Source organism: Halichoeres trimaculatus, unplaced genomic scaffold, assembly GCF_033239565.1.
Source record: "Halichoeres trimaculatus isolate MK-OKI-2021-1 unplaced genomic scaffold, fHalTri1.1 fHalTri1_scaffold_20, whole genome shotgun sequence".
NCBI classification, from domain to species: domain Eukaryota; kingdom Metazoa; phylum Chordata; class Actinopteri; order Labriformes; family Labridae; genus Halichoeres; species Halichoeres trimaculatus.
This window is the reverse complement of record NW_027437198.1, coordinates 2,292,001-2,318,720: the sequence shown is the minus strand read 5'-3', so window position 1 is coordinate 2,318,720 and position 26,720 is coordinate 2,292,001.

The window sequence follows — 26,720 nt, the reverse complement described above, 5'->3', positions numbered from 1 at the left end:
ATGGACTAAATATATAATAAATATATTAATGACACCTTTTACCATATACAAGCCACATAAATAATAATAATAAAGGAACCACAGGACAAGTATGGTTGGTGTTACCTATTACAGAATGGTTATTCTGTATCTTTCTAGAATTACTCAGAGTCCAATGTTGCATGCTATTTTACTCAAAGCACATTCACGGTGAAGTTTATGTAGTTTGGTAGTTTGGTAGTTTCTTTCTATGTGTTCATCGCCCCGTCATTTGTGACTTTATTATTATCATATTGTATCCTTTATTATCCTGCTTGTTAAAGTATATTGTGAGTTATACTTCCAATACACTCCATCCTCTCTCTTTCCCTGCTTTGATAGCAGAGTCCTGAAGCAGCTGAGCTGCCAAAATGAGTTCAGCATATTAGTAAGATGGTCGGACAATCACTTTGTGTTTAAAAGCTAGTCTGATCAACATTGGTTTCAGCTGAAACAAAAAAAGGAAAAAATTAATCGGAAGCAACCAAAACTCACAATATTCAGCCCACCAAGCAGCCAAAATGAGTGGAAATACTCTTTATGTATCTAGATTCTTCTATCTATCCAACACTGGACCTTAACCACTCATCAGAGATCTGGATTTATGATGGCAGGAGTTGATACACTCCACTTCTTGACAAATTTTCTTTTCATGGGTTTTCCAGAGCTCGCATGTGTTACATAACCTACACAGGACAGAAAACAACTGTTGGACACTAATGTAGCTGACATTGTAGCATGTAGGTGACACTATGGCATTTTTTAGGACTCCACCGTCAAACAGCAGGTTCAGTGCGATTAAATTAACCAGGCACACTGATTACAATCAGAACCATGACCCTGCATCATAACATTACACTTGAAGCTGCTAAAACATGTGAAGCATCTCAGGGGAGACTAATTAAGTCTTCTTTAGGAGCCACTTCAGGTGCTCAGGGAAAGATTAAGTTGACATGTTTTTAAAAAAACAAAGTTCTCATTGGGGCTTGAAGAAATCAGTCTGTTAAAGACTTTTAAAAAGTGCCGTTAATGAGATCAGACTTTGAACCAGGATTCAGCTGACAATATTGTGGAGGGACTGTAAGAGCCAAAAAATCTCATGCTATGCTTGCTTTTTTATTTTGCGTGCTTTGTAGCGCTATTGTGTGACTGATTTTTTTAATTCACTAGGGCAAAAGAATGGTAGAAAAAAATGGGACAATCTTTGGAAAGGTACATTGTATGCAACCTGCAGTGAGTTCAGCTCAGAGAGTCAGGGTAGATACATTGAGTGTAGAAAAAAGTTTGAGAAAAATGAACAAATGTCTTCTAGTTACTCCTGGGGTTGTAATCTTCTCTGCCCCCCTTAAGTGTCCTGTGGGCCCCTCGTGTAAATTTGAAGGTCTTGACCCAGGTCGTAGCAGAGTTCAGGGTGCATAAATCAGAGTCCTCAGAGGCCTCCCCCCGGATATACCATGACTTCTCTGCTGTACATCCCGTTACCCAGCATGATAGAAACTCCAGCCCCATTCAAGTTCCTCAAATTCCAACAGGCCCACTCATACCAACGTCATACAAACATCATTCCAACATTGTACCAACATTATACCAACTGCACAAGATCACTTTCAGATTTCACATGTCACTGCACATCACCCAGAAAAGTTTTTGAAAAAGCTGCTATGTCTAAAGAGAAACTCTATTTTAAGCCGCGTTTCCACCAAGCAGTCCGGGTCGGTTCGTCTCGGTACGGTGCGCTTTTAGCGGCGTTTCCACACACTCATCCCGGGACGGATCCCTAAAAACCGAGACGAGCCGTCCCACTTTTCTGGGACCCTTTCGTATGGGTGCCAGACTGAACCGATCCGCTCTCGGGAGGTGGAGCAACACACTGCAGACCGTTGATTGGTCAAACGAATCGTCACTTACCCCGACAGCGGCTGCATTTCTCCTGGCGGCTCACAGACTTCTCTGAAACAAAGCTTGATTGTACTTTGTAACAGAGAGTTACATGAAAATCACAGAGAGGACGAAATGCTGCATGTCTTCCATCCGTGCTCTTTGTTTACTGTGTCGCGTTTTCTTCTTTGTTGGATTTAATCGCGGGGTAAGCTGCTACGGCGTCGCGCTATTGTTTACCAGCTGCGGCTTCCGGCATGCAGCTTACACGCCGCCCACCACGAGAGGGCACAGTTTGCTGTGGAAACGCAAACGGGATCAGACTTAACTGTCCCAAACCGTCCCAAACCGTACTGAACCGACCCGTACTGCTTGGTGGAAACGCAGCTTTAGAACGCTAACAAGTGGGAGAATAACTCAGTTGGTGAGTAATTCATAAAAAGTTTGTTGTCAAAGTTAAAATGACTGAATATCAGAATCTATTGCCTCAACACTTTAATCTTTTAAATTTCACTCCTTTGAAACTTTTACTTTTTAAATGCATGGGATATTAAGTCTGTTTATTTTTTTTAACATTTAACATGCCATTCAAGAAGAAGAAGTAAAAAATACGTTGCTGTTACGTGAAGATCAGAAACCACAAAAATAAGCAGAGCCTTAGTCCAGGAGTTTAAACCATAGCTACTGTGAAATGTTGATTAAAAACAAAACTTAGATCATTTGCAGATCTTTAAAGCCTATATTTAGTTTTGACTCACATCTTTTTACCATGTTTTACCTTTGAAATTCTGACGATCTCTAAAAGTCTGGAACAGAGGCATGAGATGAACCATGATAACCCCTTCCTTTAAAACACCCTGCATCCTTCTTTTTTGTTGTAACAATATGATTAGTAACTGCAGCTGTCAGGACATTCCATTATAGAGATTTGCTTGACTTCATACTATGTGGTTTAAAGGAAAAACACAAAGTTAATAGTACCTGCACTGGTTCTGTCCTAAACACAGGAAAAAAGCAAGATGAGTAAATGGGGAGACCATTCATTTAGTGTCTCAAGTTTAGTCTTCATTGGGATTTTTTGAGTTACTTTATGCATCTCTTAGTGCATAGGATTTATATCATCTCCTGTAGTACAGAGCAACGTCTTCACAAGGCAAGAGGCCTTCAGATAACTCAAGAGTGTGTTTGTGTGAGGCCGCATGTAGACTAGAAGAAGAAGGATGAGGAGTGAACAGGAACGCCTCTGGTTGAGCAAGGCGGATTGGGTAAATCAGAGAAAGGAAAGAGGAGGAGGATGGGGAGATGTATGTATGCATATATATTTGCCTCGCCATAAAGCCCTGTCTCTTGACCAGTCCTGGATTTCAGGTCTGTTAAAGACTAACTCTGTTACTGAGTTTTGCGTGCTAAGTTGGTAAGTCATCAGAATGGACTTGGAAAGAAACGGTGGTGAGACGTCTCTGTTCCCCGGTAAGTTTCTCACTTCATTATTATCCCACTTGATATCTCAATGTATATTTGAATATAGGCGACCGTGTCAAAGTACTGATCTCTCTGAATTTCTACTTTTGTAACTGATATTGTGGAGCTATCATTTAGGCAGGGGTATTTACAGAGTCAGAGTTTATTTTAGTTTTTTTTCAGTCTTTCTTTTTTTCTTTTCCAAACAATTAAATTATGTATTAAGGTATGGATGTATAAAATTATCTATGTAGTGCTGTATAGAGGTGTATGTAAAGCGTTTTGGTAAACTACTCCTACTACTACTCACTACTGTTTTTTACTTACTTTCAGACTTGCTTGACACAACGTGTAGAAGGTATTACAAGAATAATCCTAATGTTCATTCAGGTGGATTGGGGGTAGATGATATCTCTAGCAAAGATGATGATGGAAATGCAAGATCGTTCCCCCAAATAACAACAACTCTGCCAACTGCGGCTGTTTTTAACAAAAACATCAACCCAGGAGAGAAGCAGGTGACTTATTCTACAGGGGCGGAGACCCTGTCTGAGACCCTGTCTGAGACGTCCTCTTGTTTAAAGGATGAGAAAGAGAAGGAGGAAGATGAGGTTGGTGGGTGGATGTCTTCCCTCATCTTTGACTCCATCAAACCGGCTGTTTATCATCTGCTCAACCTGACTATCAAAAGCTACCGCAAAGAGCAGTGCTACGGCTGCAAGATCAGTCACCCCAGTGAGGAACAGCACAAATGCCAGGAGATGCTGGAGGATTACTTTATCCGGGATCACTATTACAGTCTAATGAAAAGGCTCATCACCCCTCGCTTCATTCCCTCCATCCAGTATCTGCTGATCAACCGTCGCCTGACCGTGGACAACCTCACAGTCCAGGCTGTGGCAGAGACTCTCCTGCATGAAGTGAAATCAACCAGGCAATTCTATAAGAAACTGTTAGATGTGTACAAATATCTGACCAGCAATGGGGAATACGTTACAATCAGAGAGCTGCTGACTGTCAGCGACCATGACAGCGGAGTTGCACAGGCAACTTCTGAAAAAGAAAAACCTTGACATGTATCTTGGTTTGACACCTTGTGTCTGTGTGTGTTTTTTTAAACATGTATTCTATTTGCAACCTGTTTTATAAGCTGTTGGTATATTAAGAAAATGAAAGGGGAAAAAAAACTTTTTTTTTAACTTTTTAACCATGTATCCTGATTGTAACCTGTTTCATACGTATACTTAGCAAATAAAAGAAAAAAAGTTGTCTTCAGTTCTTTTTTTAACTTGACTTTTTTTTAAATCATGCCCCTAGGTGTATGCAGTACCCGCAGTACCTGTTGTTCTGAAGTCACCTATTCATTATATCATGTTCCCAATGTATTTGTGTATATAATTCAGTTCAACAAGCAATCAGCTTTTTTTTATCCCACTGACTTTGATATTGTCACAGTAAGCATGAACTTTTCAAACTTGCTCAACATCTCAGAAAGCCAGGATATGTACGACCTGTGGGTGAAGACAACATTTTGCAACACATTTGTTTGCATCCATCCACTGATATCTAGTGATGGGCAACGTTACTTATTTAAAAATCAACTTGTGAGGTCACAACATTAGTGTCATTAACCAGTAACGCATTATCATTTGTGCTGAACTCCAAGTGGTTGTGCATATAAGTTTTACTGTCCAAATGCCGTATAGCAAACTGTAGGTCTACCTTAGTAGTTTACTTACTGTTAATTCTACAGCTCTCGAGGTATTGCATAAGGCCCATAATTTTTACAGCTCTCTGTAATGATGACAACCTGTCAGTGTTGTTGCAGAAGTTATATTCTTGGTCTTTCAGATGCAAGCAGCACCTTCCTCTTCAGCTGAGCCAAAAGCTCGCTGGCCCTGTTTTGGAGCTGGACCTCTCCACCAGCATACGTCAAGCTTGAAGATGTTTTTTCAGACCTGAAGTTGACTTTTCAGCAGCTGACACAATCTGTCTTGTTCTGCCATACCCGGCTTACATTTCACCGTGAAGTTTTGGGGCAGCAGTTCGGTGTGTGTGTGTGTGTGTGTGTGTGTGTGTGTGTGTGTGTGTGTGTGTGTGTGTGTGTGTGTGTGTGTGTGTGTGTGTGTGTGTGTGTGTGTGTGTGAGTGTCAACAGACCCTTCCCTTGTCTCAGCTTACACACTAGTGTTGCCCTGACTCGGGCACAGAGGGAACAAAGAAATATTTCAACCTAAATAAAAATGTGTACTTTTTTCCCACTAATTGGGAAAATAATCAAGTTCCTCTTTATTTTGCCATCTCCTGCCACTGTCAAATGGAAACTAAACAGGAACATTGTCATGGATCAAAATTGAAGTGTACTCTGCCCCTTACATTTTTACTTCATTCAAACTTCACCTCAGTACAGCCTTGGTTCTAAAAAGTTTATTCGTTCAGTCATTTGTTTTCCATCGCTAAGAAGCTTATTAGTTCATTACCTTAACTTTTTTCCTTGTATTGAACATGCTGTGCAAAAAAATCATTTGTGGCCTTACTCATGGGAAAATCCAATTGTGCTTTTTATTCTAGAGCATCTGTACACGAGTTAAGAGTCTTTTGAATCTCAGTGTTGTAAACATTGCAGAAAAATTTAAGAATATTTTTTCTTTTATTGTATTCAAATTCAAAGATGATTCTGAAGGATGCTAATTTAAGTAAACAGCTGTTTCATTCATCATTCATCATTACAATTTCTTAATTACTGTATGAATCATGCTGGGATGTAAAGGTTGATTATGTGTTGGATGAAGTGGGGGTTTCTATTTGGTGCTTTGTGCATCTAGGCAATGCATACATAGAAACATGTCCTGTGTTTGTCATTTATTGACGACATTTGTCTCCTTAGTCTGAACAGAACATACATAAAAAAACATAAGCACAAATCTGTCGCCCACAGACTCAGATGACAACAAAATGCACTCATACAATGAACTCTGGACATATTTATTTCCATATACTATGGATTGTAATCACTCCCAATCCATCGTCTTAATATTCCATACCCTGACTTTAATGTAACCAGAGTTATTGGCCTCCAGAGACCTCAGTGTTTTCCTGTCACTGCTTACTTCTGAGAGCCCTGCTACAAAAATATGTAATCTGCTTTTTTAAAATTATCTATTTATTTTTGACCCAGTTTTATAATTTTATCCTAAATCTGTTGAATGTCATTTAAACTATTAACCTCACCTCACCTCATTCAAACCTATAATTTTTTTTCTACTTTGTTTTGCCTCCGTCTGATGCCACACATCTTCTCCACTGTAACTGGTGTGGCAGTGGACATTGTGATGAAAGCACTATGAGGCCTCTAACATGACCAAAGAGCCATGAGTGTGGAGAGCCAGGCCTTTAGGTTTATACAGAGAGTGGTTAACGTTCCTCTCCGCTACAGTGAAAGAAACAAAGGGAGAAAAAAACATTTGACCCTAACAAACTACAGAGTACACGTACCAGCAACAAAACAAAAACAACGAAAAAAAACAAACAAAAAACAAAAAAAAACAAAACAGATGTTTAAAAACTTCCAATTAATAAAAGGGATAAAGAATTTAAGCGTTTTTTTTTTTTTTTTAATTACATTGTCAGAAAATACCTCTGTTTCTTGAGTATAAATCATGATAAGGAATTAATGCATGTGGAAGTCAGTGCAGTGAAACTTTATAATTATAGTGTGCATTATGTAATTACTGGTATAACGTTAGCTCAGAGAAATTAAACAGGTTCTATGTAACAAGGTCACAGTTTTGAGAACTTTAAGCGTTCCAGTTTTTGGTTTGACCTTTCTTTGTTGCATCTTTGTGCATCATTTTCTATAACCTGTTTTAATGTTATGTTATCACATTGTTGTTTGGATTGTGGACTGCTAACACATAAAGCAGCTGCAAATAATTCTGCCAAGAAAAACTTGTCTAAAGACAGATTTAAAAAGGCATGTATTTGCTAAAAAAAAGTCTTTAAGAATGATCTTGTTTCAGTCCATTTAGGTATTTCTTTGCCATTTACCAGTACAGAAAAAGGATTTTTCCACCATCAGTAGAGGTCATGTTTATGTGTGTGTTTAAACTGTTTAAACATACCCCGTATAGTTAAAGGATTCAACCGATCTTGTTGTTGCAGTCTAATGAAGAGAACTGTACCGGTTGTTTGTTTTTTTCTGTTGTTGGACTAATCGGCCAGTTTTTGATGATGTGTTTCTCAGACTTACTGCAGCCACAAGTTATCTTTTCTAACCAAGCAGTTGCAAACAGTTGCAAACAGCTGCAAGCAGCTGCAAGCAGCTGAGAGGAGCAGTGCGAGCCTCAGGTTACCCTTTGAGCCTTAAGTCCTGATTTATGCCTCTGTCTCTGGTAAGGTGACTGACCTAGACAACATGGTGTTAGTTTAAACACGTCTTTAATGATGATAATAATGATTAAAATCATCTCTCAGATTTGACAGAGCAGCGGTCAAAATTAATCCTAAGAGGTATGAATGTCCTGCTCAAATCATGTGTTTCTTGATGTTCTATGCAGTTGAATGAATACATGAGTGCCCTCTATGCTTTCAGTGATAGGGTCTAACTGCAGGGTACATAAGTACAACGGAGGTATTCTCCTGAAAACACTTGCACCTGTTTTTAACCACCCCAAAGGTTTTGGCTCGTTTGTGATCTGAATACGCTGCACCTTGGGGGTATTCCACGAAGCTGGCTAAAGAAGGCTGGGCTATCGCCGGTAAGCGTGGCTTGAATAAGCTGCCACTTCAATCTTAGCTGCAAGTCGTTCCACTAACGAGGCTCAGCTGATTTTCAGAGACGCTTATTCAAGCCAGGCTGATCCAAGCTGCGGCTAAGCGCGCGTCCGCGGTAGATAAAAAGCCCCGACGTGTCGATTGTCGAAATGACCAAATCATGTCAAAACCGAGAGCGGAGACGTTTCCCTCAGCGGAGAAAACACCCCTCATAGAGTCGTATCATGACTACAAGGTGACAATCACATAAAAGGGTAACACGGTGGCAATAATTAAAGCCAGAGACGCTGCTGGTTCAAGAATATCATGCTTTTGTGTCAAATCAACACTGACTGTTTCTGCTGAGTTTGATGACCTTTTTCTTCTCACTCTGAAGCTCCTCACACTGCTGTGGCCCAGAGGAGATTCTTCTTGATTAAATTAAAGCTGTTCATATATATAGGCCTATATACTTCATGGGGTGATGTTTCATCAAACACTGACTAAAACAGCAGAAAAAGACATGTAGATGAGATGTCATTTTTTTTCATTAGAGATGATTCAGCTGTCAGATGAGATGTGTCAGTGATACAGTGCCCTATATTTAAATAAGGAGGAAGACACAAAGTTATGTCACCATGTGGAATCACCTTTACATTATCATCATGATCAGAACGGACCGCCGGTAAAGGAGGGTATTTCTATGGAAAATTGTGGCTGTTGTCACCTTTTATATCATAAGACAATTTCTGCCTTTATTCTGTTATATGTTGACTGTACTTCGAGGGAGACAGAAGAAAGAAAATCAATTATTTTCAAATAGTTACCACTGGTGGGATCGAACCCACGCCGCAAATAAAACGTGGATCACCGTGCGACTGTGCCCTACTCTCTAACCTCTCAGCCACCAACTTTCTTATCATGTGGGTAGACAGTCTAGTATCTCAAATGTCTTGACTCACGGTTATTCCAGTCTAGTATAACTGGGGCGGTTCACCTGTCAAAGGATCACGCAGGTGTCCTAAAGCGAGCTCAGGGAGGACGAAAACCTCCCGTGGAGCTGAAGGACAAAAGCTCGCTTGATCTTGATTTTCAGTATGAATACGGACCGTGAAAGCGGAGCCTCACGATCCTTCTGACTTTTTGGGTTTTAAGCAGGTGTCAGAAAAGTTACCAAAAGGTCTCAGTTTATGGTTCTGAACAAAAACATCAAATATTACAGGTATAGATTAATTTAATGTGACACCTGCAGTTCACAAGGCGTCTTTTAGAAGCCGGTCAGACCTTCTCTGAGACGCAGCTAAGGTAAGCCTGACGTTTAGCCTGACCGGGACCAGGCTAGTCGCACTGGCTAATTTACCATGGTTACCAAGCCACGCTAGCCCTAAGCCTCGTTTGTGGAACCCAACTCTCGCTAAAGTTAGCGCGGCTAACCCAAATAAGCCAGGCTTTGAGCTAAGCCAGCTTCGTGGAATACCCCCCTGGAGTACCTGCAGTGGCTGTTGTTGCTGTTGTTGCTACCATAAACATGTTAGTTGGAGTGTGACCACACTGTGCTGAATATTTTCAATCCTTTGAAGAAGTAATGGCTGTCAGTTTAGTCATTATGAATCAGTAGTTTTTACGACAGAGCAAAGTTGCTCAGACTAAATAGGAAAACTGGCTAAATGCTGGAGTGTGGATGATGGGTTAAAGAAATGATGCCTGTAGCTTTGAAAATCTTTGTTGAGGCCCGTGGAGTTGCTGGAGTCTAGGGAGATGGAGAATGACTCACAGAGATCACTGGGTCTGTCTCAGAGCTACCCGGGGAAAACCTCACCCATGCTGTCGTGCAGTGAGGGAACCCCGCCTACTACTGCGCCACCGTCCCGCCTCAGCTGTAAAAAGTGTTCACTGATTGCAACAAGAGTAACTGTGGATATACAGGGAGGCTTTTTCATACTGCAAAGATCTCAACACGTCTTCAGAATCTATGCTGAAGATGTGTCAAGACACAAACAGGTTACAGAAAACAGTGGAACCAGAGTATCTGTCTTACTCCCACAGGAATTGAAACTGGAGTGGAGGCCTGTAAGACCCACGAGGCCTGTAAGACCCACGAGGTGTGTGGACCACGTGTCACAGGGCTGTATGGCTGTGTGAGGCCTGTGTGAGAGAAGTTGTTTAATTCTGCTCATATAAGAATGTCCTGACAAGTAAGAGGTAAATTTAAAGAGACTGGGACGGTGAAATTTTCATTTATGAATGAACAAGATCTTGCACTTCACATTGCTCTCTCAGTTTTTCACAATTTTCACTGTTGTAAAGAGTGTCTTGAGCCGACTGTGTCTTGAGCTGACTGCTGGAGCTGAATGAGTCTCTAGTTGAGTCACAGTGGCCTGACACTGGCTCAAGGAGAGAAAGTGGTGGGTGAAAGAGGATTTTTGTCACGTGTGGAGAAGTTGTTTCATATATTTTGCTGATAAAAGAATATTATACCGTGATAGAGGACACATTTGCTTTTCTCTTCTGTTCTGTTCAGACAGAAGGCCGACGGTAGGCTGAGAGCGGGTAAATTACAGATCTAATAGCCTGTGTGAAGGCATGTTAGCTTCTTTTAGCCTGTTTGCAGAAAAATTAGCTTTCTATCATGCTAGCTGCAGGAAAATTAGCTTTCTATCAGGCTAGCTGCAGGTAATTTAACCATCTACTAGGCTAGCTGCAGGTAAATTAGCCATCTACTAGGCTAGCTGCAGGTAAATTAGCTTTCTATCTGGGTAGCTGCAGGTAAATTAGCCATCTAATAGTTTAGCTGCAGGTAAATTAGTCAGCTATTGGGCTAGCTGCAGGTAAATTAGCCATCTTCTAGGCTAGCTTCGGGTAAATTAGCTTTCTATCAGGCTAGCTGCAGGTAAATTAGCCATCTACTAGGCTAGCTGCAGGTAAATTAGCTTTTTATCAGGCTAGCTGCGGGTAAATTAGCCATCTACTACGTTAGCTGCAGGTAAATTAGTCAGCTATTGGGCTAGCTGCAGGTAAATTAGTCATCTACTAGGCTAGCTTCAGGTAAATTAGTCAGCTATTGGGCTAGCTGCAGGTAAATTAGCCATCTAATAGGCTAGCTTCAGGTAAATTACTCAGCTAATGGGTTGGCTGCAGGTAAATTAGTCAGCTATTGGGCTAGCTTCAGGTAAATTAGCCATCTACTAGGCTAGCTGCAGGTAAATTAGCCATCTACTAGGCTAGCTGGAGGCAGGCTAGCTTTCTATGAGTGTGTTTGAAAGCAAGTTAGCTTTCTTTTAGCCTGTTTGCAGACATTTCAATGTATTCAGCAACAAGTATTCTCCTCAAGTATTCAAATAATCATAGTTTTATATCGAAAGAACATAAAATATACAATAGTGATGTATCTGGAACCTAAAGTTCCCACGGGTTGGGGCAACCAAAGTTCCCACGGGTTGGGGCAATCAGAGTTCCCACGGGTTGGGGCAACCAAAGTTCCCACGGGTTGGGGCAACCCAAAATTCCCACGGGTGTGGGCACCCCAAATTCCCACGGGTGGGGGCACCCCAAGTTCCCACAGGCGGGGGGGAGTTGATTGACAACATCAGGTGAGGGGGCGGGGTTGTTATGTAAATAATTGATTGACTACAACAGGTGTTGTTATGTAATTGATTGACAACAACAGGTGGGGGGAGGGGGGTGACCTCTTGACCTCTAGGGTCGTAAATCACTTGCTGGCACATTGCGCGTACCTATATTCTCTCTGATATCACAAACAAGTAGATAAACAAAGGGAACCATAAACCTCCTATATATTTCATACTGATAATTAATAAAAGATACTTGACTGGTTAAATTATTTATGTCTTTGCCTTCTAAATTTAATCATTGGATACACATGAAGGAAAAGAAAACATTGAAAGTAAAGGAAAGGAAAATACTCCAGGGTATTATACCGGGATTGTGAAGATCAAGGGAAAACCAAAACCTCAGCCTTTTTTTTAATCCCGCAACACTATTCATTTTTATGTCTTTCTGTCTATCTGTCTTTTTTATCTTTCTATCTGCCTAGCTCTGTTTATACATCCGTCCATCCATCTATTTATTTGTCTGTCTATCCATCTATGTGTCCATCTTTCTCTATTTCGGTCTATCTCTGTCTTTCCATCTATCATCTGTCTATCATTTATTCTTCTACCCATGTATCTATTCATCTGTCCGTCCATATATCTATTTCTACATTACTACTTCTGTATTCTACATTTTTTCAGTTCATCTGGCCAACAGTCCCATTCATCTATCTGCCTGTCTGTCTCTGCCTATTTAGATAGCTGACAGTTTATTAGGTCTGTTCATTTTACTGTCTTTTTGTGTCCTCATCATTCATCCATCTGTTTCATCAGTTCATCTGACTTGCAGTTTTTGTAAATCTAGCTGTATGTCTTTCTATCTTGCATGTAATTGTTGGCTGCAATTAGCAATAAATATCTAGTTCTCCTAGCTGTTAGAACTATCACATTTGCATACAAGATGAAAGTTTGATTGTCTGTGGTATGCATTTTACAGGTATTTGATGATGAAGACGTGACAGCTGTCCAGGAGGCTCTTTCTAAACTTGTCCTCAACATCTTTGTGGTCAGCAAAGCTGGTAACGAAGGCCAGAGGCAGGCTGGAATAGCCATTGAGGGAGCGGAGGTACTTTTTGGTATCCCTGATGTGGCACAGGCTTGCGCTTACCTCATGGGCCTCATCTATGCCCCTGAGCTGTGCTACCCCAACAAACTGAAATATACCTTTGAGGTCTTTCAGAAGATCTTCCAAGGGCTGGAAGATGGGAACAAGAAAGTGTCTTCCAAGTTACATGAGCTCAAGGTAGTTCTTCATGCCTAAAAGGCATGCAAAAACCAATGAAGATTGGGAAATCAGCTCCACACAAGACTGTGCAGTCTTTGTCTTGAATTCATTTTCTCAGGCTTTGTCATGCACAAAAACCTAAAGATAATGTTGTTCAAACTTGTTCTCTTATTTTAGCATGTTTAAAGGACTCTGAAGCTTTGTGTTTTATGCAGTTCTTGTTTTGGTAACCTCTTCTGGTTTTAAGGTCTTAGTGTTTGGGCGAGGCTAAAAATCCATTCAATCAAAAAATTCAAATTATTTTCTGAAAATTAAAAAAACTAAACTGAGTTTTTTTTTGTTGTTTTTTAAGAGAGAGAAACATTGAGTAAAATGTGTTGTGAAAAAAAATCCAGGATTTTATTTCTAGACTGAATCGCCAAGCCCTACTAAGTGTAATAGACCCAAAAGAATATTTTTGAATTAGACTTAAAAAATATGGACAGTTGAGTTATTCCTTTGGCCCTGCCTGTACTTTTTCTCTCCATCAAGAAAATGTTAGAGAACGTTAATCTGGTTGTATAGATTTAATACGTCAACCAGACTATTTCCATAATTGTCAACAGTTTACCAGTTTTGGCACTTTTCTTTCACATAGTAAAGATGTAGCAGATGCTGTAGAAGTTGTTTGATAGATGTTTTGAAATGTTTAAGCAAGTTCTAACTAAACTCAGCTCATAGTTGATGTTCATTATGCCCTCAGTGAAGACATATATAGAATTTTCTTTCTTTTTCTAAGACATCTGTTTTTAACATACCTTGACATGTTTCGGTGGAAACTTCCGCCTTTATCAAAAGTGTCACATGTTCAAACAAAACATGCGCACTGCAGTTTATCTGTAATCTATCCCGGTAGTTTACCTTCTTTTAAACTTGCAAACACTTGCTACAAGGGATGAATGGAGCAAAAAAATGTTTTGAAGGTCTGTGAAACTTGTGATGATTGGCACATGGAGGGAGCTGACATATTCACAGTTCCTCCAGTATTTATTCACTGTAAGAAGACAGTAAAACACATAAATTGTCTTCTAAAATTTCCTCTGTACCTCTGTTCCTTCAGCGGTGCTACACAGCAAAAATGTGACATCTAGTGGACAAAATAAACAATTACATGCTAGATGTCTGAACGGTGTCTGAACTAAAATCTGTGACCATCGGAATATGTGACCGCAGGGGGCATTGACTATGTGTGCGTTGTCCAAAAAAGAGGAGAAGAAGTTTAGTAACGTAAATGGCGTACTCAAAGACTCATCTGGGGTAAACATTTGCAAAATCTGTAGAAATTGTGTGTAATTTATACAAAGCAGTCGATTGATGTTGCTTTATCTCCTACCCACGAGCACCGCTTGTTATGGCTTCCTACTGATAAAGGAGAAACCATCGTATATACAGCTACATAACCCAGGAACTAAAAAACCTACATTAGATGAGGCGACTTTTGAGGGAAATATATACTATAATCTACGTCCCTCACCTGATGCTGTCAATCAACTCCCCCCCACCCGTGGGACCTTGGGGTTGCCCCCACCCGTGTTAATTTTGGGGTGCCCCCACCCGTGGGAACTTGGGTTGCCCCCACCCGTGGGAGCTGGGGTTGCCCCAACCTGTGGGAACTTCAGGTTCCAGATACATCGCTATTGTATATTTGATATTCTAAAACCATGATTACTTGAATACTTGAGGAGAATACTTGTGGCTGAATACTTTAAAATGTCTGCAAACAGGCTAATAGAAAGCTAACTTGCTTTCAAACACAGTCATAGAAAGCTAGCCTGCCTCCAGCTAGCACAATGCTGACTAATTTACCTGCAGCTAGCCTGATAGAAAGCTAATTTACCTGCAGCTAGCCTGATAGAAAGCTAGTTTTCCTGCAGCTAGCCCAATAGCTGACTAATTTACCTGCAGCTAGCCTAGTAGATGGCTAATTTACCTGCAGCTAGCCTGATAGAAAGCTAATTTTCCTGCAAACAGGTTAATAGAAAGCTAATTTACCTGAAGCTAGCCTGATAGAAAGCTAATTTTCCTGCAAACAGGCTAAAAGAAAGCTAACTTGCCTTCACACAAACTATTAGATCGGTACTTTACCCGCTCTCAGCCTACCGTCGGCCTACTGTCTGAACAGAACAGAAGAGAAAAGCATATGTGTCATCTATTATGGTATAGTACTCTTTTATCAGCAAAATATATGAAACAACTTCTCCACACGTGACAAAAGACCTCTTTCACCCACCACTTTCTCTCCTTGAGCCAGTGTCAGGCCACTGTGACTCAACTAGAGACTCATTCAGCTCCAGCAGTCGGCTCAAATACTCAACCCCAGCAGTCAGCTCAAGACACAGTCAGCTCAAGACAGTCTTTACAACGGAAAAAAATTGTGAAAAACTGAGAGAGCAATGTGAAGTGCGAGATCTTGTTCATTCATAAATGAAAATTTCACCGTCCCAGTCTCTTTAAATTTACCTCTTACTTGTGAGGACATTCTTATATGAGCAGAATTAAACAACTTCTCCCACACAGGCCTCACACAGCCTTGCAGGCCTGTGACACATGGTCCACACACCTTGTGGGTCTTACAGGACTCGTGGGCCTTACAGGCCTCCACTCCAGTTTCAATTCCTGTGTGAGTACACAACAGACACTCTGGTTCCACTGTTTTCTGTAACCCTGTTTGTGTCTTGACACATCTTCAGCATAGATTCTGAAGACGTGTTGAGATCTTTGCAGTATGAAAAAGCCTCCCTGTATGTCCAGAGTTACTCTTGTTGTAATCAGTGAACACTTTATACAGCTGAGGTGGGATGGTGGCGCAGTAGTAGGCGGGGTTCCCTCACTGCAAGACAGCATGGGTGAGGTTTTCCCTGGGTAGCTCAGAGACAGACTAGTGATCTCTGCGAGACATTCTCCACCTCCCTAGGCTCCAGCAACTCCACGGGCCTCAATACAGATTTTCAAAGCTGCAGGCATCATTTCTTTAACCCATCATCCGCACTCCAGCATTTAGCCAGTTTTCCTATTTAGTCTGAGCAACTTTGCTCTGTAGTAAAAACTGCTGATTCATAATGACTTAACTGACAGCCATTACTTCTTCAAAGGATTGAAAATATTTCAGCATAGTGTGGTCACACTCCAACTAACATGTTTATGGCAGCAACAACAGCAACAACAGCCACTGCAGCGTATTCAGATCACAAACAAGCCAAGGCCTTTGGGTGGTTAAAAACAGGTCCGAGTGTTTTCAGGAAAATACCTCCGTTGTACTTATGTACCCTGCAGTTAGAACCTATCACTGAAAGCATAAAGGGCGCTCGTTTATTTATTAAATTGCATAGAGCATCAAGAAACACACGATTTGAGCAGGACATACATATGTCTTAGGATTAATTTTGATCGCTGCTCTGTCAAATCTGAGTGATGATTTTAATCCTTATCATCATCAATAAAGATGTGTTTAAAGTAACACCATGTTGTCTAGGTCAGTCACCTTACCAGAGACAGAGGCATAAATCAGGGCTAAAGGCTCAAATGGTAACCTAAGGCTCGCACTGTTCCTCTCAGCTGCTTGCAGCTGCTTGCAACTGCCTGGTTAGAAAAGATAACTTGTGGCTGTTGTAAGACTGAGAAACGCATCATCAAACTGGCCAATAAGTCCAACAACAGAAAAAAAACAAACAGCCGGTACAGTTCACTTCATTAGACTGCAACAACGGGATTGGTTGAATCCTTTAAATATACGGGGTGTGTTTAAACAGTTTAAACACACACACAAACAAATAAATAAAAAGATTACAACAAACTATCTGCGCAACAGAAAGAGACGTGGATATGAAAAGCCTGCAGTGGTCCCTGTCCAGGTCAAGGTTTAACAAAGGAGAAAGGAAAAACAAAACAGAGAGACAGAAAAAAGGGGTGGGTAACAGAGTAAAGAAGATGAGACAGCGTGAAAGACGTGGTATGTCTGTGTTGTGTCTCACAGGAGGCTGAACTGCGCAGTTGGCAAAGGAACTATTACATACGTTTCTCTGACGGCTCTGGCATGCCATAAAGTAACGACTTATATAGCATTCTACCTTAAGTCTGAGCTCTTCAGAGCAACTTAAGACCTGAGCAGCAGTCGATGACTTTGCCTGAATTAAGACGAAAAAGCGCTTTGTGATGAACTTAAAATTTGATTTACTCAAGGATTCAACAACAGATCTTTAGTACTTCTTGAGCATTCTGTTTCATTTGAAGTTATGAAATTGACTAAATACTATATTAATGACACCTTTTACCATATACAAGCCACATAAATAAGAAATTAAAATAAAGGAACCACAGGACAAGTATGGTTGGTGTTACCTATTACAGAATGGTTATTCTGTATCTTTCTAGAATTACTCAGAGTCCAATGTTGCATGCTAATTTGCTCAAAGCACGTCCACGGTGAAGTTTATGTAGTTTGGTAGTTTCTTTCTATGTGTTCATTGCCTCGTCATTTGTGACTTTATTATTATCATTTTGTATCCTTTATTATCCTGCTTGTAAAAGTATATTGTGAGTTATACTTCCAATACACTCCATCCTCTCTCTTTCCCTGCTTTGATAGCAGAGTCCTGAAACAGCTGAGCTGCCAAAATGATTTCAGCATATTAGTAAGACGGCTGGACAATCACTTTATGTTTAAATGCTAGTCTGATCAACAATGGTTTCAGCTGAAACAAAAAAAAAAAAAAAAGGAAAAAATGAACTTGTGACAAAAAGCAACACACGATATTACTCATAAATAGGAGCACTCTCAGATGGGTAAAAATGCTGAAAAAAAAAAAAAAAGAAAAAAAAAAGGAAAAAATAAACCAGAAGCACTTTCAAGAAGTATATCACTGTGCACACACATAAATTTGACCTCTACTTATGGTGGAAAAATCCACCTAAATGGACTGAAACAAGATATCTCTTAAAGAAATTTTTTAGCAAATACATGCCTTTTTAAATCTGTCTTCAGAGAAGTTTTCTCAGAATTATTTGCAGCTGCTTTATGTGTTAGCAGTCCACAATCCAAACAACAATTTGATGACATAACATTAAAACAGGTTAAATGATGAAAATGATGCACAAAGATGCAACAAAGAAAGGTCAAACCAAAGACTGGGACACTTAAAGTTCTCAAAACTGTGACCGTGTTACATAAAACCTGTTTAATTTCTCTGAGCTAACATTATACCAGTAATTATATTATGCACACTGTAATTATAAAGCTTCACTTCGCTGACTTCAACATGCATTAATTCCTTATCATGATTTATACTTAAGAAACAGAGATATGTTCTAACAATGTAATTTAAAAAACGCTTCAACTCTTTATCCCTTTTATTAATTGGAAGTTTCTATAGATGTGTTTCGTTTTTGTTTGTTTTGTTTTGTTTTTGTTTGTTTTGTTTTGTTTTGTTTTGTTTTGTTTTGTTTTGTTTTTGTGGCTTTTAGTCTACTCTGTAGTTTGTTAGGGTGAAATGTCTGTTTCTCCTTTGTTTCTTTCACTGTGGTGGGGAGAAACGTTAACCACTCTCTGTATGGACCTAAAGACCTGGCTCTCCACACTCATGGCTCTTTGGTCACGTTAGAGGTCTCATAGTGCTTTCATCACGTTGTCCACTGCCACAGCAGTTGCATTGGAAAAGATGTGCTGCATCAGACGGAGGCAAAACAAAGTAGAAAAAAAATAACAGGTTTGGATGAGGTGAGGTGAGGTTAATAATTTAAATGACATTCAACAGATTTAGGACAAAATTATAAAACTGTGTCAAAAATAAATAGATAATTTTTAAAAAAGCAGATTACATATTTTTGTAGCAGGGCTCTCAGAAGTAAGCAGTGACAGGAATGCACTGAGGTCTCTGGAGACCAAAAAGTCTGGTTACATTAAAGTCAGGGTGTGGAGTATTAAGATGATGGATTGGGAGTGATTACAATCCATTATATATGGAAATAAATATATCCGGAGTTCATTGTATGAGTGCATTTTGTTGTCATCTGAGTCTGTGGACAACAGATTTGTGCGTTTTTATGTATGTTATGTATGTTCTGTTCAGAGTAAGGAGACAAATGTCCTCACTAAAGGAGACAGTACATGTTTCTATGTATGCATTGCCCAGATTCACAAAGCACCAAATAGAAACTCCCACTTAATCCAACGAAATTATCAACCTTTACATCCCATCACGATTCATACAGTAATAAAAAAATTGTAATGATGAATAATGTATGAAACAGCTGTTTACTTAAATTAGCATTATTCTTATTGTGAAAAAAATATTCTTAAACTTTTCTGCAATGTTTACAACGCTGAGATTCAAACGACTCTTGACTTGTGTACAGATGCTCTAGAATAAAAAGCATAATAGGATTTTCCCATGAGTAAGGCCACAAATGATTTTTTTGCACAGCATGTTCAATACAAGGAAAAAAAGTTAAGGTAATGAACTAATAAGCTGCTTAGCGGTGGAAAACAAATGACTGAGCGAATAAACTTTTTACAGCCAAGGCTGTACTGAAGTTAAGTTTGAATAAAGTAAAAATGGACAGGGGAAGTTTACACTTCAATTTCGATCCATGACAATGTTCCTGTTTAGTTTCCATTTGACAGTGGCAGGAGAAGGCAAAATAAAGAAGAACTTGATTTTTTTGAACAGCACAATTAGTGGGAAAAAAGTATACATTTTTATTTAGGTTGAAATATTTTGTACGTTCCCTCTGTGCCCGAGTCAGGGCAACACTAGTGTGTAAGCTGAGACAAGGGAAGGGTCTATGGAGACACACACACACACACACACACACACACACACACACACACACACACACACACCAAACTGCTGCCCGAAAACTTCACGGTGAAATGTAAGCTGGGTATGGCAGAACAAGACAGATTGTGTCAGCTGCTGAAGAGTTAACCTGCCATGTCTCTTCGTCCAGGCAGACTACCTGCATTTGTTTATACCTTGCACGCTGCGCGCGGACTGATACACTAAGCGGCGAGAGTCTCGTAGCCAGCTGTGGCTCTGCAGCGGAGGAAGCGCCGTTTTACGACACGATGAGAACTAGAGCCTGATTTAGCGGTGTTTTTGTGTGAAAGTAACGCGCCGAAAATTCTCTAAATAAAGCGTGAAGGCAGACCGATATTAGATTTTTTCGGTGGGAGTCCGTTTATTTGTGTTTTTGGTGAAGTAAAATATGCCCCGTCTAAGTGCAGAGGAGCAGGGAGGAGGTGTTTAGTAGGTATTCGCGAATACCCGGAAGATGTCAGGAAATGATCCCGCCCACAACTTAACAAAATATGATTGGCTAAGACAGCTGTCATTGTCAAATTGTGTCCACATTCGCTTGAGTTACACAGGCATTCGTTGCAGTTACTGAAGGCCCTGCCTGCCAGAATGTGTCGCTAATTAACCCAGATACCATCAATAGGAAAATTGTGATTGGTCCATTTTCCATTTAGTTATATTAACCCATTGTTGCCAGGACAAGTTTATAAAAATAATATAAAACTCATTGCTATGATTTCATTGAGTAAAATGAATAAATAAAAACAAAATAAAACAAAATAAAGAAATAAAATAATTATTTAGGAGTACAAAAATTCTTTCAATATTTTTTATTAGGCCTTCACTAAATACCTTGAAGGCCCTACCTTAAAGCCACTTATTAGCAATTGTTTTCCCTTGAATTTGAACCTTTCAAACTTTTTGCTAGTTGAATATTACAGCATTTGCAGGAAACAGCTAAAGAAGACTGGGAATGCAGAAAGGTGCAATGATCATAGAGCACAACAAAAAAAAGATGCAGGGTGCCAAAGCAGCTCAGAAAAAAATAACAAAATAACACCGAAAAGGCTCAGTACTCGAGAAATTCACTCTTAACTACTCATTTCAGTGAGTGTGTCACGAAAGAATTGTTGATTGCACAGTTCCCATGAACCTGCATCATAGAGTCGTGGTAACACACACTCGCTCTGCTTTTGCAAGAATAACCTGTAAATGACATATTATCCGAAATCATTCTTTCAGCTCTTAAGCCACTCATTTTTGCGATTGATTTCCCTTGAATTTGACAGTTTCTAAGGTTTTGGTGTCTAAATATCACGTTTGCAGGAAAAAGCTAAAAAGGACTGGGAATGCAGAAAGGTGCAATGATCATATAGAGCACAACAAAACCACGCTGGGTGCCAAAACAGCTCAGAAAAGGCTTAGGACACGGAATTACATGGATTTGGACTCTGAATTGCTCATTTCAGTAATAGTGTCACAAAAGCATAGTGATTCCACTGTCTTTCTTGTACCTGCATCAGAGGGTCATGGTTATGAACCAAAACACTTTGCAGAGCGAGAAACACAAAAAGACACGACAACATGCTGCATGACAAAATAACACTGGAAAAGGCTCAGGACACAAGAAATTCATTCTGAACTACTGACTTCATTGAGTGTGTCACAAAAGAATTTTTGATTGCACAGTTCCCATGAACCTGCATCATAGAGTTGTGATTAAGCACAGATTCGCTTTGCTTTTGCGAGAAAAACCTTTTAATGGCATGTTATTAAAAATCATACTTTCAGCTTTTAAGCCACTCATTCGCGATTGTTTTCCTTGAATTTGAAAGTTTCTTACTGAACCGGGGTGTTAAACACTGAAAGGTTAACACTATACCTCAAATCTCAGATTTTACCTAAGGAGCAAGGGACGTTAAGTGAAAAGGTAAACACAAACATTTATTTTCAACACAGCAAATAGAATGAGTCCAAATTTAAATTCAGTTTCCCTGAAAACAAAAATAACATAAAATAAACTTAAATTGTCCCTTCACAGCGGGTCGCTGTTTGATATCAAAGTTCGTCCGTTCGTTACGTTGCGTGTGTTTGTGTGTGTGTGCTACCTGGGTAGTGCATATAAGTGTGTGAATCGCCTGAAAGTTCTCTGCGTAGTTCTAGATTTTATCTCGCTCCAGGGGTGAGATCCAGGAACAACTCCAGGAAGATGATGAAGATGAAGAATTTAGAACCTCCCTTGTCCTCGCTCGCATCCGGCAGAGCCCTGGTTGGAATTCGACGCTATCTCCAGACAGAAGATCCAGCAAATAAAAAAACCAATCTGCCGTAGCAGAAAATAACATTAACAATCACTCCTCAAATACTGTACAGTATAGTAGTTTCTCTTTTCTCTATCTTTCTCTTTAACTCAAGTGTAACTTCCCATACTGAATAAAAAGAATTATGAGTAGTCTCCTGAGACTCAAAACCTCAGAAAGCATAAGTGTCTTTTAAACAGTATTAAGAATCATGTTACCAAAATTATGACTCATCTTCTTTAAATTATTGTTTCCCTATCATTCACACATCATATAACATGACATAACATGAATATACGTTTTTTAAGCAACATACATGAATTTAAACATCTTATTTATTAAATAAAGGCATCAGAACGAATATTTATAACGACTCCTGAGCATAAGCTCACGCAAAGCCCATTCTCAACACTGCGACGTTGAACATGGCGTCCAGAAATGACGCAGCAAAAATTAACATAGGTCATTACATGAAATAAAAATGAATTGTAGGACTCATACTAAGTATATTCACTCATCACAACAACTTCGTAAATTCACACTTCACTCCGATTGGTTTTTGATGCTAAATCAATAGTCGCATATCGTTTCATCACTACTCTACAAAATGAAATCTCCGTCTCATGTCCTATTAGCAACCTAGCATGCTAACTAGCACACTCACCGGAGTCCTCAAAGGTAATTAAACAGATCAGAAAGCAAATCCTCCGGTCACAACGGCGGTCTGGAACTCTCAGGCAACAATTTCTTCAACATGAAAACTTAAAAACATAACAAAACGTCTTTTTCTCTAACAAAATGTCTTTTTCTCTGGCTCTTGTTCCCATCAACTTCACTCGTGGCTGTATCGGGTGCGTCTCAATGCGTTAACTTCGTGCTTCCTCCGTCCTATCTCCTCCACGACACCGGAAGTACTTTCCCAGTCGCCATTTTGAAGACTGTCCCAAAGCGATAATTGCGCTCAGAGGAGAGAGGAGAGAGGAGACTGATCGGAGGAGCTATGATCGAGGAGACACGAGAGCCGGCTTTGCGGAAGTCTTTTCACTGACCGACACGCCTCCATATGGAATATCACTCTCTGATTGGACGCTGCAGCAGCTCAGACTTCACATGAAACTTCACAAACACAACGGAGTTTAATGAGAGAAAAGACGAGCTGAGGACGGGCACGGAGGATCGTGCAGAAACTGATCATAAATCTGGTATTAAAGGGTTCACTGTGAGTTTAGAGCACAAAACACTGAACACAACCATCATCAAATCAATATAATCAGAGGATTAATACAGAAAACTGACTGATCAATAATAGGCTATCTTCCTGAGACACAATAAGGTGGGTCATATTGATAGTAATATAACCCACTTTATCTGATCGTGAACTCTGAAGCTTCAGAGTTCACGATCAGATGGGCTCAAGATAAAGGATAAATAATTCATAAATAATCTCACAATTACGCATTTTACCGGAAAAGTGATCCGTGAGCTTGTAAACAGCACACAGAATAAACAGAGAGCAGGTTTTCTTTATGGTTACGTGTGTGTTTAACTGGTTAAAGGAACAGACAAATCTCTGTTACTGTTTCTGTTTGATCAGAGTTATTACAGCGCACGTGCCCAGACGCACAAACAGCTGTTAGAGCTGACTGACAGATGATCCAGAGGTGATCAGCTGATGCCGTCATCACTGAAACTCGTCGCTTCATGTGACGCTCCGAAGGAGAGGATGTCCCATTGCTCTAAAAACGAATCTCCTCCGTTCCTCTCTCCTCTCTTCATTTCCTCGCGTCTCTCCCATGCATCTCTGGTGGGAGGGACTAAGACGCAAGAGAACGACGCAAGTGGAGGAAGGAAGGATGGAACTTTGGAGCTTTGAGACGCACCCCTCGTCGTCTTAACTAGCAACAGAATTAGCATCAGTGCCCTAATCCCAGCATGCAATACCGCGGTCTACTGAATTTCACTGCATCGTGCATACACAAAGCGCCATCTAGTGACGTTTTTAAACCACTACAATAGAAGAAAATATAGCTCTTCTCATCTAAGATGGAGACATTCATAAAATGTGGTTTGCCTGAGGTTTTAAACAAAGACTAAACTGTTTTCCATAAGGCTAACAATAGATGGAATCTTTAACCCAAAGCTGCACTTTTATGGGGGTTACATAAATATGACAGATTTTGCAGGAAACAGCTAAAGAAGACTGGGAATGCAGAAAGGTGCAATGATCAGATAAGGCACCACAAAACCACGCTGGGTGCCAAAACAGCTCAAAAAAAAGGCTCAGGACACGAAATTACATGGATTTTGGAATCTGACTTGTTCATTTCAGTAATAGTGTCACAAAAGCAAAGTATGATTCCACAGTCTTTTTTGTACCTGCATCAGAGCGTCATGGTTATGAACCAAAACGCTCTGCAGAGCGAGAAACACAAAAAGACACAACGACAACATGCTGCATTACAAAGCAACACCGAAAAGGCTCAGTACACGGCATATTCAAGCTGAACTACTGATTTCATTGAATGTGTCACAAAAGAATTGCTGATTGCACAGTTCCCATGAATTTGCACCATAGAGTCGTGGTAATGTCGTGGTGCTTATGCGAGAAAAACCTTTCAAGGGCATATTATTCAAAATCATACTTTCAGCTTTAAAGCTACTTATTCGCATTGTTTTCCTTGAATTTGAAAGTTTCCAAGGTTTTGCGGGTTAAATATTACAGATGTATTAGGAAACAGCTAAAGGGGACTGGGAATGCAGAAAGGTGCAATGAGGCACCACAAAATCACGCTGGGTGCCAAAACAGCTAAAAAAAAGGCTAAAAAAAAGGCTCAGGACACGGAATTACATGGATTTGGAATCTGACTTGCTCATTTCAGTAATAGTGTCACAGAAGCATAGTATGATTCCACAGTCTTTTTTGTACCTGCATCAGAGCGTCATGGTTATGAACCAAAACGCTCTGCAGCGCCATAACACTAAAAGGCATAACAAAATGCTGTATGTCAAAACAACACCGAAAAGGCTCAGTACATGGGATATTCACGCTGAAATACTGATTTCATTGAGTGTGTCACAAAAGAATTTTTGATTGCACAGTTCCCATGAATTTGCATCATAGAGTCGTGGTTAAACACAAACTCGCTTTGCTTTTGCGAGAAACCCCTTTTAATGGCATTTTATTCAAAATCATACTTTCAGCTCTTAAGCCACTCATTCGTGATTGTTTTGCTTTTGATTTGAAGGTTTCTAACGTTTTGCGGGTTAAATATTACAGCTTCTGCAGTTAACATTTTAGAGAGGACCGGGAATGCAGAAAGGTGCAATGATCATATAGAGCACAACAAAAAAATCATGCGGGGTGCCAAAGCAGCTCAGAAAAAGCTCAGGACACGGAATTACATGGCTTTGTACTCTGAATTGCTCACTTCAGTAATCGTGTCACAAAAGCATAGTGATTCCACAGTCTTTCTTGTTCCTGCATCAGAGCGCCATGGTTATGAACCAAAACGCTTTGCAGCGCCATACAACCAAAAAGACACAACGACAACATGCAGCATTAAGAAGCAACACCGAAAAGGCTCAGGACACGGGATTTTCAAAGTGAACTACTGATTTCATTGAGTGTGTCGCTAAAAAATTGTTGTTAGCGCAGTTCCCATGAACCTGCATCATAGAATCTTGATCAAGCACAAACTCGCTTTGCTTTTGCAAGAAAAAACCTTTTAATGGCATATTATTAAAATTCATACTTTCAGCTCCTAAGCCTCTTATTCGTGATTATTTTGCTTTGGATTTGAAAGTTTCTTAACATTTAGCAGGTTAAATATTACAGCTTTTGCAGGAAACAGCTGAAGAGGACCGGGAATGCAGAAAGGTGCAATGATCATATAAAGCACAACAAAACCACGCTGGGCGCCAAAACAGCTCAGAAATTGCTCATTTCAGTAATAGTGTCACAAAAGCATAGTATGATTCCACAGTCTTTTTTGTACCTGCATCAGAGCGTCATGGTTATGAACCAAAACACTCTGCAGAGCCAGAAACACAAAAAGGCACAACAAAATGCTGTATGTCAAAGCAACACTAAAAAAGGCTCAGTGCATAGGATATTCACGCTGAAATACTGATTTCATTGAGTGTGTCACTAAAGAAATGTTGATTGTACAGTTCCCATGAACCTGCAACCTAGAGTCGTGATAAAGCACAAACTTGCTTTGCTTTTGCGAGAAAAACCTTTTAATGGCATATTATTCAAATCATACTTTCAGCTCTTAAGCCACTCATTCGTGATTGTTTTGCTTCGATTTTGAAAGTTTCAAACGTTTTGCAGGTTAAATATTACAGCTTTTGCAGGACACAGCTGAAGAGGACTGGGAATGCAGAAAGGTGCAATGATCATATAAAGCACAACAAAACCACGCTGGGTGCCAAAACAGCTCAGAAAAAGCTCAGGACACGGAGTTACATGGATTTGTAATCTGAATTGCTCATTTCTGTCATAGTGTCACAAAAGCTTAGTGATTCCATAGTCTTTCTTGACCCGGTATCAGAGCGTCATGGTATAGTGAACCAAAACGCTCTGCAGAGCGAGAAACACAAAAAAGACACAACAACATGCTGTATGACAAAACAACACCAAA